This window comes from Protopterus annectens, chromosome 1.part1, assembly GCF_019279795.1.
Source record: "Protopterus annectens isolate FY-2018-M chromosome 1.part1, PAN1.0, whole genome shotgun sequence".
NCBI classification, from domain to species: Eukaryota; Metazoa; Chordata; order Ceratodontiformes; family Protopteridae; genus Protopterus; species Protopterus annectens.
This window is the reverse complement of record NC_056726.1, coordinates 446,293,027-446,308,331: the sequence shown is the minus strand read 5'-3', so window position 1 is coordinate 446,308,331 and position 15,305 is coordinate 446,293,027. Positions and strand designations below refer to the sequence as shown.

The 15,305-nt window shown below is 41.5% G+C and overlaps 1 protein-coding gene across 1 annotated transcript in view; it reads right to left on the bottom strand.

Moving 5' to 3' along the window:
• Positions 1-15,305, bottom strand: part of LYST (lysosomal trafficking regulator) — a 3,825,950-nt gene that overhangs the window by 1,465,890 nt on the left and 2,344,755 nt on the right. The gene's annotated exons all lie outside the window — the stretch shown is intronic.

Sequence of the window (15,305 nt, the reverse complement as noted above, 5' to 3'; positions counted from 1 at the left end):
CTTAGGTGGTCCTGCTCCTGTCTCTGTCTTGTATTACTGTAGTCCCAAGTGGGACTTCACACTCCATACTCCCCTTACTTATTTTTATTTATTTTATTTTTATTTTACAGTTTGTTTAGTGGGATAGTCCATTGGGCCAAGAAGAGCCCATTTTCAATGGAGTCCCGGGGAGAAAAGCCCCATGAACAACAATATAATATGAAGACAATGCATTTGCATTTATGTAATACTATTGAAGAATAATGGTATTACACAACATGACAAAAAAACACAATTGTAGTGAAATTACAGTAAAAAAAAGCAAAAGGTAAAATTATGCACACACACACACACACACACACACACACACACACACACACACACACACACACACACACACACACACACACACAAATAAGTCAGTTAAAATGAGAAAAATCCATTGATTATGTATGCTAACGTCATAGTTGAATATCTGTGAGGAAGTCCGCAAGTACTATGTTATGAGTGCTAATTACAGATATCATAGTTTATGAATGTTAAATATGCTCATGTTTGTGGGAGCCTCCTGAATCTAGAATGTTAAATATGATATTGTTTGTTGGAACCCTTCCCATATTGCTGACCCCATTTACACTCTAAATTGCTGAAATGTAAGGAGGGGGAACTTATCCCTTATCCTTAGTTCCGCTAGTGCTATAAGGATTAAATTCCTATATAGTATTGTTGCAACCATACTAAGTAACTTCATATGTCTAGGGCTAGGTCCACTAGTGTTCCTGACCCAATATGCATTATGCTACATGTAAAATGTTTGTGTCTAGTATCGACTCCTTTCCCGGTTCTCAACAACATCTATACTACAAACAATAAAAAATAAAATATTTCTGCGTGGTGTAGACCTCCTTCTCTTTTTGCTTATTCTAACTGCTTTAGTGTAAATGTTTTTGTTAAAGGGAGAGCTTTTTAGGAATACTTTGAATTGCTTCCGACTGCCACACCTCACTGTAGCATAACCAAGAGATTCATGAATCAGTTACTTAACCAAGTCATTGTACTTTAAATTGCTTTGCACTGGCTTAGCATGTAATATCTATGCAGCATAAATGCTAAATACCTGTGAGAAAAGGTACAACAACCAGATATTACTGGACATAATGCAGGGATGTCAAGACAACAGAAGCACTAAGGAGCACACCATGTGTCCCAGCTATGTCATATGCAGAGAGGACATTGTAGCAGACCTGGAGACATGCTAATTTGCTGTATGCCATAATATTATGGCACATAGCTGGCCTCAGTCCTATGATGCATTTCAGCTTAAGATTCAGAAATTAGGGATGGCACTACCTAGACAGATACTTATTAGTTTTCTGCTGTGCTGTGCCATGTTCTCTGCATCAGCAAGAAACCTTTTTCACCTTGTGCTTTGTGTTAGTCAGAGGAAAGGGATTATTATATAACATATACTACTAACCTTCTGCCTACTGCATAATGCAGTAGCATTCCTTATTATGCTCAAGGTTAAAGTTTTATGAATTCTAACCTATGTGGTAGACAGAATTAAATAAAACACATCCTTACTGTAAAGTATTTAAAATGTCTAGTGAATCAAATTGGGCGCATTTTAATATAAAACTAACAAAAATATAATTTATTACCTCATTGGCAGTGTGCTCCTTTTTTTCCTCAGGTAGGCTGCAAGGGTGTCCAAGTCTGAAAGGAATCAGTATGCTTTCAGAGAGATTATTTGTATTGTTTATTTTATTTGTAACACAGTGTAGCTTTTTTATCCCTTCCTATCTGCTCTTATTTTTGTTGTTCTTCTATACATGTGTAATTCGCTAGTGCTGTGAGCAGCTTGGTGTGAGACGTATTTGTAATGGTAATAGATAAATTACTTTCATTAGAATAAGATTGTGTAGTAGAACTTAGGCTGATATAATACAATGTGATCAGTAGGGGGAGCTCAAGACTTGATAACTGAAATAATATTGGCCATATTAATACTTTGTTTAAATCATATCAGATAGATAATAACAAAGGGTAAGTTTTTCCCTTTTTATTATTTTTTTATCATTACAGCAAAATTCTCACATTGTCTGTACCTTTATAAAGTTAAAGCAGATGAGACTTTAAAAATGGACATCCAGTACCGGCCCAATTATATTACTAAAAGTATTTTTCTTTTCAGAGAGCGTGTTCCTGGAGTGCACAAAAATAATGGGCAGCATTCAGAAAAGTTGTCCTGCACTCACAGAAACTACTGTGTCCAACAAATTCAGAGACATGTTAACCTCAATGATGAAAGACTTTATTACTGACTAATTTGCATGTCTCTGAATAGTGAGTAATTCCCACTGTTGGCCCATGCATTGCATTGGCAGAGCCATACCCTTATGCATTCTCACACAGATCTGCACACATTCAAACAGTTAAACATTCATACACACATGCACATATTCCTGTTCGTGCGCACACATGTACACACACACACACACGCACACACACACACACACACACACACACACACACACACACACACACACACACACACACACACACACACACACACGAGGACAACACCATTCTAGTTGCCTGTCCCTGCGTTTACAGAATGTTCCTTGTGCTGTGTCTTTCACTGACGATTACAGTTAGTCAGTAATATCAGACATTAGATGTTCCTTCTTTTTATTGTCCAGAAACTTTATTGTGATGCTAGACCTGGTGCTCTATTAACTTTTTAATAGACTTCGAGTAATATTTAAACATTTTTCCAGGCATCATCTAGTTTTCTTCCTGGCTTTGTCTGGAAGCCTTGGGCATGCCTGGGTTGAGATATGGTGGCTCTCCCACACAGGCACACCCCCATCCTTCACAACTGTCCCTGATTTTAGATAACAGATTTTGCCTCTCATACCTTATTTGCTCTTCTTAACTACTGCAGTCAGTCAATCATGTCAGGCATTATGAGTTTCATATTTCTTACTGTTCAGAAAATACATCAGGACGAAAGACCTGTTTAAGTAATTCCTTAATTAGTCAGAGAACTAAAGCTCTGTCTTGTTACTGAGCTGCACTCAGTGCTAAGGGTACAGCATTTGAAGCTTTGCCCCACTGTTCTTTTAACTTTATTCTTTTATCTTAGGGTAATTGTTAACAAAGCAGATCTTTAGCTTTCTGCACTAATACTAGACATCAGGGACATTTTTTTTAACTAACTTCTTCCTGTGTCAGAGGTATAGGGTTCAAAGCCTTTCCCTGCTATTGTTTGTTTAACATTTTTTAAGTGACACTGGATAACATTTAATGAATGTCTGTTGTGTCTAGTATACCTACATATGTCTTATTTCTTTTGTGCCATAAAAAGTGTTGTTCTATTAACGTTTTAAGCAACTTAGTGGTAATAATATAATTATCTGGTGTAGAGTGCCCTGGCCACATTTCCTCCTCGCAGTATAAATACCACCTCAGGTCTCCTCTAAAGGAGGCTACTAGCTTAATAGAACTTACCTGATCAACAAAGGATAAATAATTAAAATAAATAATGTTCTCTTGATATGTCCTTTTATTCTGTTAACTTTTTAAGTGACTGAATGGTAATAATTCAAGTCCATGTTGCCAAGTGTTCTCCCCAGTATTGTGGAATTTACTTATTAGTCAAGGGGAGATTAGAGGTATAGAAGTTCCCTCACCCCCACATTTCAAACGCATTTCACACACTCATGCGCACATATACACTTGCACACATAACACGCACACACACACACACACACACACACACACACACACACACACACACACACACACACACACACACACACACACACACGCACGTACACACACACACACACACACACACACACACACACACACACACACACACACACACACACACACACACACACACTCACCATAGATCAACCCCCTCCTCCCAATCATACCTCTAGAGACACCCACCCATCCCCCCTCACACACATATACCTAATCTGCTAATCCCCAACACCCCCTACACACTCAGACACACACTCAGACAAACACACAAATGTATACATACTTACCTGATACCACTGACCTCTGTGCATACACACCCACCACTAACTGTCAACTAAATTTCCCAGCACTTACTTCTAACACAGTCTCACCCATTGAAAGTAATGGGTGAATGCAAACATGTGGATGAGTTAATTAATTTGGCCTTCCTAGCTAACTTATGCAGCCGAGTGAGCCTTTGAATTATTCAGTTGCATAAATGCTTACCATAGGCATTTCCAGAGTAGAGCACATGGCTAATTAGCATAGGTAACCCACCCATAATGTCTCATTAGCATGTAATTCAACTAAGGAGACAGCGTACAACAGTGATTCTACAGACTGTGTAGAGTCACTGCAGTGGCCCTGTCTGTGAATCAGAAAGGGCTACTGTCAGTGGGAAAGCATATGAGTTAGGGCTTATCACTGCCAGTAGTCCTTTGGGAATCCTAGGGAATGTCTTGACTCTGCTGATATAACTGCCTGAAATTTGTTGAATACCATGTAAGATGCTAGGGCTTCCATAAACATGCACAAGGTAAAATTGCTCTCAAGTGTCAGCAGCCTGCAGAAAAAAAGTCCAAAGCCATAACACTGAACACTTTTTTCCATAGAATATCATTGCTAATGCGATTTTGAATTGTGTCATTAATGATTCACTTCTTTAGGGAGATTTCTGGCTTGAATTGTGTCATTAATGACACTTCTTTAGGGAGATTTCTGGCTTCTTCAAGTTAGTGTGGCTATGGATTTAGTATATATATATATATATATATATATATATATATATATATATATATATATAAGTTCTGGAGGTGTGGGGGGGATTACCCCCCCCTGCAAAAACAAGAAAAAAGGAATTTTTCACCCTTTTGGATTTTAGACATTTTTTTCATTCTTTTGAAATGTCAGCTTTCAGGAAGTTGGTATTTCATAGTATAACCAAAGATACTAGCCTACTCCATGTTACTGTTTATGAATTGCATCTGTTGCAGTCATAGTACAACGCTTCATTTATATTAACATAGTCAGTCATAATGCAACTTACTGGCTAATGTCTTCAGTAAATGCTGATATTCCTGCAGCATTTATGTTTCTGATTATATACAAATGTTTGCATTTTGTAAATGGCAGACACCAGAATTAACCACTTTACTGTTGTACATTTGCAGAAGTGCATGCCATTTTCACTGGTTTTGTCTACTTTTCTTCCATGTCTACAAAAGGTAGTATCTCAAAAATGGCTTCATGTATTTTAATGAAAATTGCAGGGAATGATATTGGCATATTCAGCTACAAAACTGCCTCAGACAGTGCCTCCAGAACCAAAGGAAATGGTACAGCAGCATTTTGAATATGAATGTAAGCATTTTATTTTTATGGCCTTTTTTATACCATAAGTTTTGAAAGGTTGGGAATATCACTTATTTATTTATTCATTCTTTCCTTTTGTTAGATGGGATAATCAAAGGAGAGATATATAAAGACATTTTTTCCTTTATAGTGGAGTCTCTGGGAGAAAAGCTCCACAAGGGCATTACATAAAACATATGGCATTAGACATTATGGCTGCAAAGGGATTAAACATTGACATTTCAAAAAAGTACAATTAAATGTAGAAAGGCTGTGAAAAAAAGAAATGCAATGTCTACAATAGTTACATGTTCTGTTAATAATAATGAGTAAATTAAAAAGCTTGGTTTTGTTTAATAAGAAAGAGGAAGAATTATTGCATCTATTACACAGGTAAACCACAAGGAAAAAAGATACCTCTGGAAGAGTGCTGTTAGATATCCAAAAAAAATTAATAAAATATCTGCACAAAACCACACAAATTTTACCATTTTTGTGCATCCTGTCACTAATAAAAGCTTTGTGCTCAAAGCTAGAGCCACTTGTAGAACCAGAGATATAGTATATCTGGCTAACTGCAAGTCTTGCCCATGTTTTTACGTAGGCAAGACGAACAGTATGTTTAAAGTTAGAATACTACAACATTTATCCAGTATTAGAAACAAAGATACACATAATGCCCTTTTCAGACATATTAATGACTATCCCACTCATTCTTTCACCTTTAGGGCTATAGTTAATGTGAGGCTCAATAAGAGGGGAGGTGACATCAAACAGTATACAGAACTAATTGAGTCTAGGAAGATAATAGAATTTATGGCACATAGGAACCCAGGGCTAAATGATATTGTTCCCATAAAACCCACCTTAAGAAATAGGTGGGTTTTTTTATTAGTGTCTACCTCCTGTTGATTGGTTGCATATTATTTTAAATGGTGCTTTGTAACATATGTTTTTATCTGATGAAGGGTTAATACCTGAAAGCGCTAATCTCTCTGAAATTTGTGTGGTTTTGTGCAGATATTTTATTAAATTTTTTGGATATCTAACAGCACTCTTCCAGAGGTCTTTTTTCCTTGTGGTTTTCCTATTGTTGTCTTCTGGTTGAGCCATCAGCATCAAGCATTTGTTCTTGGATTTATTACACAGGTAAGACAGGACTGAAAAAAGAAATAAATAGGGATGCCGTGGTGGTATGGCAGTAGCGTTGTTACCTCACAGCAAGAGGTTCTCCCGTTCGATTCTCGGCTGGGCTTGGGAGTGCCTTCTGTGTGGAGTTTGCATGTCCTCCCCGCGGTTGGGTAGTGTTCGAAAGACATGCGTGCGTAAATGGGCATGCCTTCGTTGAAGGTTGGGCATCAAGCTGGCACCTCGGCGTTTCGTAAAAATCTACTGCCAATCATTAGCGGACCGGAGTTCCGCTGTGGCGACCCCTTATGGCCTTTTTTAAAAGCCGAAAGACAAACAACAACAACAACATTAAGAGTGCAAAGTGAAAGGCTGAGTGGAAAAGTAGAACATAAAACAGGAAATACTAGGAGAAATTTAAAAGTATGTGGGCGAGTGAGGGTGAGGACAAGAAAAGAGATATGGGTAGGAGTATAGTAGTGATTTCAAAGGGGAGCTATATAAAGACATGATACTAAGCTTGAGCAGATGAAAAATGCAGTAACAAGAGTTAGACAAGAGGAGGGAAGAAATGCTAAATCGTTTTTTTCTTAAAACTTGCATATTTTCTGTCCTTGACCTAGCACTCTTGTGTGGGGTCATTTACTGCACTGTTATAACTTGATATTACTTGTGAACCTCTGCTATCTCTGTAAAAAACAAAAAAAAAAAAAAAAAAAAAAATCTTGCTTTTTTCCCACTTTTCTGAGAGTTAAAAAAGTTCAGTTACAGGCTTGCTGTTCCTGAACTGTTTGAAAGTTTCTGTGAGGCCATTTTTGCTTGGGCTGAAGGAGGATCTCTGTGTTCATCAGTGGCAGTGACTAACATTGAGCAGCTTCCCTGCCCCCCGTAGAGGTGGTTACTGACTTGAAACTGTAGTTTTATTTTCCCTTTTGGGTCTATTCCTGCTTCTTTCCAGCCCCTGCTATCAAGCACGCTTTAATCTGCTTTAGAGTTGCCACTAGAGCAGCATCTAAACAAGGTTAAACTCTTTCTGGCTCCAGAAAGTCTGTTCAATTTTTCCCTTAGAACTGCTCTGTTAGGAACCTAAACAGTTTACACCTACACTAAAAAGTGCAGCACTTGTTCCAAATAGCTTTTTCTTCTCAAGCTCAGCACTTGTCTTATAAGCATATCCCTTGTCTTATATTCTCTTTGCAGGTCAAGCACTCTATATTATACAAATCTCTCACTAGCAAAACCCCCAGGAGTGCCCACTTCCTGCTAAGCCCACTACTTTTCTGTCTCATACCAACTCATAATTCTTTCTAGCATGTCGAAGGGTCAGATGCTGGCGTCCTCTCCTGCCCATTTTGTGAATCTTGTAATTCTGAGACAATGTTACAATTGCCTCATGTACACGGACAACCATCTCCTCCTCCCATGTAACACTAACACTTGTGAGAGATGCAGCTATTTAGCCAGACTGGAGGCTGAGCTCTCTCAACTCAGGACTGGCAAGACCAGGCAGGAGGAGAAGGCAACTACACACACCACAATACCAGTCTCACATAACTCAACCACACCACTGAATCAAACACATAAACACACTAAGACATACTCGGAGGCTCTGAGTAAAAATTTACCTAAACAGCAGAGGCCTCCAAAGCAGACACCCAAGCAACTGCAAACTCAATACACCACACAAACAACACATAAACAACAAAATCAGTGTACAAAGCAGTCACTGCCCTTAAGGCCAAATACAACACCAAACATACTTGTCATAGGTGACTCCATAGTCAGACACACTGACGTCCCGCCACCAGACTGAGTAAGGAGAAGGTCACAGTAAGCTGCCCGAATCCACCACATAACACAAGCACTCAGGTCTCTCAACATCAGTCATTGTCCACGCTGGTGTCAACGACCTGAGACGCACTCCTGGACTACATGAAAAGAGACATTGAGGAGCTCTCTGATTATGTAGCCCAGGCAGGTATGACCCTGACCTTGAGCAGTATCCTACCTCACCTAGAATGATGCCACAATACAGTGATAAGATGATCAGCTTTAATAATTGGCTTAAATTCTGGTGTCATTCAAATCTGCCTGGGATGACATGCTGGACAAGCCACGCTGCAAGGGATGGCTTGCACCTGTCACCCCTAGGCTTCCGGATATTGGCAAAGGCTCTTGCCACCCCTTAGTGCCTTTTTAGGCAAGGCTCAAATTCTAAACCTACCACCCTAGAACACAAAAAGTAAAAACTAAGGGTAATGCTGCTCAATGCCAGAAGTCTCAATCTCAAGATGCACGCACTCAGATCCTTCTCAGTATGGAGAACATCGATGTCTGTGCTGTGACAGAAACTTGGTTCAAGGCTCCTGAGAGCACCCCAGCACTAGCAGGTTTCACCTCATATCATGCCCGCCCCAAAATCCGGACAACACCAAGAAAGGAGGGGGTGTCCATATTCATAAAGGACACCCACACCTCAAGGTTGGTGGCAACGCACGATGCATCGGAGACCATCCAGGTGCAATTAACCATAGGCAAGACTGCTCTGCAATTTGTAGCATGTTACAGGCCACAAACTCAGGAACCTCACATGGCCTTCCTGAAAACAATGGAGGGATAAATGTATCTCCAAACACCATCATACTAGGTGACTTCAACTACCCTAATATAGACTGGGAACACTACTCAAACCCAAACACTCTAGCCCAAAGGTTCCTGGAGTTCATAAACTCAAATGCCATGGAACAACTAGTCACCATCCCCACAAGAGGAGAAAACATACTTGATCTCATCATCACGAACATGGGATCACAATGTTCAACAAGTATACCCCTCACTGGTGAGATCAGATCATAAACTAATCTCGCTGGAGGTCCTCATCCCGCCCACCTGAAACAAAAAGACCACAGTGAAAAACTTCTCAAAAGCCGACTTCACACTTCTAAAAACTAGTGTGGTCTCCTTTAAGGCCCCTGAGCCAGTGGTAAACATTACTCAAACTGCTGAATCACTTACAAATGCCTTCTACCAGCACCTACAGGACTGCATGGATCAGGCAATCAACAAAACTAAGACTCTTTGTACCAAAGGCAAGCGTCCAGTCTGGTGGACCCCAGCCATAAACAAGCTCTACAACAAAAGGAGGAAGCTACTACAAGATAGAGCAAAATCCTTGAAAGGTAAGACACCTTTGATCATTATAAGTAAAACTAAGAGCTCTCATAAAATCATCCAAGGCAAATTTTGAGAGAAAAATCGCCAAGGATTCAAAAGACAATCATAAGGCCTTCTTTAGCTATGTTAGAAACCTAGGAGGAAACTCCCAGATATGCTCAGAATTAGTTCAAAATGATATGAAGATTACTGAACCTACACACATTGCCAACATACTGGCTGACAGGTTCAGTGCAAACTTCTCCCTCCCCCAAAAGGAGAGATATCTATACCAGAGGATTGTAGCCCCCAAACATCTCCAACGCCCAGGTGAGAACTGCTCTCTCCAAAACACAGCATCCATGGGACCGGATGGTGTCTGTGCTCCATGAACTCAATGAGGAATTAAACCCGCAGTTAGGACAGCTGTTTAATCTTAGCCTCACCTCAGGATTGGTCCCACTTCACAAGGGTGGTGCCTCCACCAATTACCGTCCCATTAGCTTGACAAGCCTTATCTGCAAAGCCATGGAGAGGATCATAATGGAACTCATAAATAAAGACATAGGAACTTGCAGACTTTGGATCCAACCCAGTTTGGCATTGTCAAAGGCAGATCATGCCTTTTAAACTTGGTTGACTTTTTCGAGACAGTCACCAAGGCCATTGATGAGGGAAAGGCAGTCCATACAGCCTACCTTGACCTGGAAAAGGCCTTCGACACAATACGACCCACTCAGGTATCATTAAAACTCATCAGCTTGAATGTAAACCCATACATCACAAGATGGGTTGCAAACTGGCTAAGTGACAGAACCCACAGGGTCAGAGTTGCTGGAGCCATGTCAGACTCAAAGCCTGTCACAAGTGGTGTCCCACAGGGCTCAGTCCTGGGTCCACTCTTGTTCGGCATCTACTTTTCTGAAGTACAAGCAAACACAGGAGGGTTAAAGTTTGCAGATGACTGCAAACTGGGCGCCATAGTCGAAAACACATCTGACACAGATATCCTTCAGAAGGGCCTCACAGAAATGGATAACTGGTGCCAGAGCCATGGCCTAAAGTTAAATGCCAAGAAATGCATAGTCATACCCTTCGGGAAAAACAAGGTTACCCCTAGCTACCATATAGGTGGCAATCCACTGAGCACAGAAGAAGTCATCAGGGATCTGGGGACCCAGGTTGACAGTAGCCTCGCTTGACACTCATGTTGCTAAAGTAGTTAGGAAAACCTTCTACATTGCCCACCTGATCATGAAGGGATTCACATCTAGATCAAGGGAGGTCATCGCCTGTACTCATCACTCATTAGACCTATGATTGAGTACAATGCCCCATTCGAATGTATCTGACCAGACACCTGCAGCAGCTGGAAAGGCCCCAAAGTTCCTCACCAAAAGGATAAAGGGTCTCAAAATATGTCTTATGCTGCCCGACTGAAAGAACTCCAGCTCTATTCAGTCTCATACCGCTTGCTCAGAGGTGACCTGTGCCTGACATATAAGGCCATGTCAAACCCTGATTTGATGAATATGCTTCACCTCAAAAATCTAGATCCCTCAGAACCACAGGAGACTTAAACCTTGACACGGTTATTAATAGAACATGCTGGAGGGACAGAGTCATCACCCAGAGACTCCCTATGCTGTGGAACAAAATCCTGTGAGGCAGAGCACTGCTGGCCTTGTTCAAGAGGAATCTTGACCAATGGATGGGGGATCGCAGATATACCCCAGGGATTACTTCAGTGTCACTGCTTGACAGAGGCACAGCAAAATAATAGGCATAGTTTTATTCAAACCAAATAACTATGGGCTAGGCTTATAAATGCCCTTGGGCAGATAGCCTAGTATGAACCTATGAACCTATGAACCTATGAAAGGGCATGTCAGTTAGTGTAAGAAAGTGAGGGGTGCATATAGGGTTGAAGTTTGAAAGGAAGTATAGTAGTAGATGTGGAAAGGGAAAGAGTTAGTTGAAAGACATCATGTTGTTTTTCTGTTTGATGTTTTAATAGCATATTTATGTTTTTGATATTTTTTTATAACTTTCACTCTGAACAAAACTGATCATTCCAATGTTGCTCTAAAACAAATGATGTTCTGTAGTCTTATCTCGCCTTCATTCTTACACATGGTTCGGAGCCAATCCTTGGCTCCTACTCGGCTGATTACAAAGCTCAAAGTCTCTTAGTTGGCTCGTGGCAAGGTAGGTATCCCATAGTGCACTAGTAAGAATCTCCAGATCTCATTTACTACTACTACTGTCTACGAGTTTAGAAGTGCTTCTTGCTTGGCCGTGGCTAAGTTGCATATTTTTCATTATTATCATAGTTCTTTTTGATATTTCTGCTTATAAGATAGCTTAGTTTAAATAGTTTTTCATAGGTAGATAATAGTAGTGTGTTTTTGCTAATTTTTTTCGTAGTTATCGCTGAGAACTTATTGGCCGTCCTAGGCTCGTTTTTGTTCTCCAAGTGGTACCCCTTCTCTGTGCTAGTTTGACTTAGTCTTTCCATTTAGCATAGGTCTGCATTTGTGTTAGGACCTTGTTTTTCCAGTTTTCAATAAAATAGTATATTGTGTACAGTGTCGTTTACTATTATTGGCTAGTTTTTTGCCTGCTGTTTAAATTTACAATTTGTGGTATTTTTTCTGACTTAGCTTCTTCCTGTTTCCCAGCAGCTAGGTCTGTTTAAGTTAGAGGGCTTAGTCCTCTGTTTAACTTTTCTGGTGTTTTTTCCACAACAGGGCTAGGCCCATTTAAGTTAGAAGACCTAGTCCTCTGTTGTTTTCTCATCTGTGTGTGAGTTATCTTGCGGGGCTAGGCCCGTTTAAGTTAGAGGACCTAGTCCTCGGTTTTGTTTTTGTGTGTAGTTTTCTGAGGCCCGTTTAAGTTAGAGGACCTTGTCCTATCTTCTGTCTTTATAGAAGTTCTGTTTGTACTAAGCATGTTGAAGGAGTCCAAAGATCATAAACCTTCGGGTTTTAAAAAGTGCCTTAAGTGCTCCCAAAAAATGTCAATTACTGATGGGCATAGTAATTGTGTTTACTGCCTCGGAGCTATTCATCTACAGGAAACTTGTTCTTTCTGTCACTCCTTCAGCTCCAGAGTTCTCCAAGAATGGAAGAATAAATTAATACTGAAAGGTCTCCTTAAGCCTTCTTTCGAGGAAGACATAGCTAGTTCTTCATCATCCTCCAAGTCTCCCTCCTCAAAGAAAGAGAAGGTCAAGTCGGCAAAGAGACATTCTCCTGCACTGACTGCTTTGTCTGGACCTCCTCAGAAATCATTAAAATTGGATAAGCCCTCTACCTCTTCGACTCCACTGTCCTCGGAGATGCTCAAGGTTATTGATGTTGACACTGCAGTGTCAGCCCCAAGTCTTTCGGAGCCGACTACTGAAAAACTGCATCAGAGCCAGTCTAGAGAGCTATTGCTGGTCTCCCCAACTTTATGATCTCCCATATTACAGAGATCTAGGTTGCCTACCCTGTCATCCACATCCTCCAAGAGCCTTTCAGAAGAAGATGTAGAGAGAGTAGTGCTTAGACATTTGAAGTCGTCTGCTTTACCAGAATTGTTGCTGGCTCTGACCTAGTCAGTTCCGGAGCCATCTAAGACCATTCTCCCTGTTGCTGTTCCTCCTCTGAGCCATGTTGGTTCTTTGGAGCTGGACTTTTCGGTGCCACCTTTTGTGGAACCCTCAGTTCCAGGACCCCTTGTGGCTGTCTCAGAGCTGAGTTCTGCTCTGACACCTTTGGCGCTGTCCTTGGTGTCTAGGAGCCGAAGCTTACCAGTTGGCCCCAGCAGGGACGCTTGGACCCAAGCCTCCTTGGTGCCGAGCCTACTTCTTGGTGCATCAGCTAGGTTGAGCTCGAACCCTACATCTGTCTTGGAGCTGATCAATTTGGAACTGGAGACTACCTCTGTTTCCTCAGAACTGGGGCTGTCCTCGCAGCCGGAGAGATCTGCATTCGAGATGATGAGGAGCATGCTGTCTCGGTTGTCAGCTCTGCAGAAGGGTACCAATTCTCTTCCCCCTCAAGCACCAAACTCTGTTTCAGCACCTCCTCTCTCTCTTGACAGTAGGGACCCACAGCCTCAGGAGCCCCCATTGGGTGGCCCCTAGTCTTCCAAGACCTCCCCAGAATACCCTTCTGAGGAAGCCCCCTCAGAAGAGAACATGCAAGAGGAAGCATGTAGACTCCCCGGATGAGTCCATCACCTCGAGGAATCAGAAGGGTCCCCAGGTCATCCTCTGATGAGATCTCCTTTGTAGATATCTTAGAGATCCTAAAGCAGAGAGGCAGCTGGCCCACTGTCACCCCTTCTGATGAGGAGTCAGTGTACCTGAAGGCTTTCGGGTCTCAACTTTCAGCCTCTTGGGTGTCTCCACCTTTTGATGAGCTCCTGGACCTAGTTAGTCGAAAGGTGTGGGAAACTCCTGATGCAGTGGAACCAGTCTCCAGAAGACCCAACCAATTTCTCTCAGCCCCCAAAGAGAAAGAGTTCTTGACCAAAGGTGTGCCTGTAGATGCCATGGTTGTGGCGGCACCCACAAAGAAGGAACTAGCGGAGACGTTTACATCTGTCCATCCACTGAACAAGGAGTGGCTTTTACTCTCAGATCACTGAATTATTTATTTATTTATTATTTTATTTTACATTTGTTAACCGGGATGGTCCGACTGGATACATGTCCTTTTTCAGCGGAGGCCTGGGGAGAAAAGCTCCAACAGAGTTACATTGATAATTAGGTACAGTAAATGAGCTGAAAGAACTTAACAAAAATATAGGCTATTTACATACAAGTACAAGACTGCCATTACTATTTCTGAGATTACTACAAATGTAACATTATTAACATATTAGCAAGGACGGTAGGCAGTATAATGACATAGAGTTAGACAGGATATATATTTCTTTATCACAGTATACAAAGTACTTATCATCTTAGCTAGTTGTTTATGTTTTAGTTAATGGCACAGAGCTAGTCTGAATTACCTCACACATTTCACTAGGCTTCAAAGAGATTTCCTAAAGGAGCTAGGAGATACTCTCCAAGGTACATCAACTGAAGGAGTCCCTGAGAAAGTGGGTTCAGTTGCCACCTTAAACTCCATTGTTAACTCCTCCGTGAGGCTGATCTCCTATGCAACAGATGGAGTGAGTAGGGTAGCAGGTTCAGGGGTTTCCCTTAGGAGACACTCTTGAATGCGCTTATGTAATTTTTGCGGAGCCATTCAAATCTACTTTTACTAATGCCCCCTTCGACGACTCCTCTTTGTTTGGACCAAAGGTAAGAGATGCACTCACCAGGTGCGAACAGGAAGGGAAAACTCTCTCTGCTATGGGAGTACATTTTACTGTCCCTTCTAGACCATATCCCAAGGGTCAGAGAGGTGGAAAAATGTGGTTCAATAAATCCCAGAGATTTTTCCCGGACGCACAGGGTGAATCCTCCTTCAGAGGCAGGGGAGGAGGAGGTAATGGTAGACCTCGCCCTAGAGGCGGGGGGGGGGGCCTGCAAAACCAGGATGGCTGCGATTCCCTTAGTGGCCATCCCTATCAGTGGTCCTGATGTGGGGCCCAGCTGCGCTTCTTAGGAGCCAGTCGGGGGTCGCTTATCTTTGTATCCAGAAGCCTGGCTTAGCATC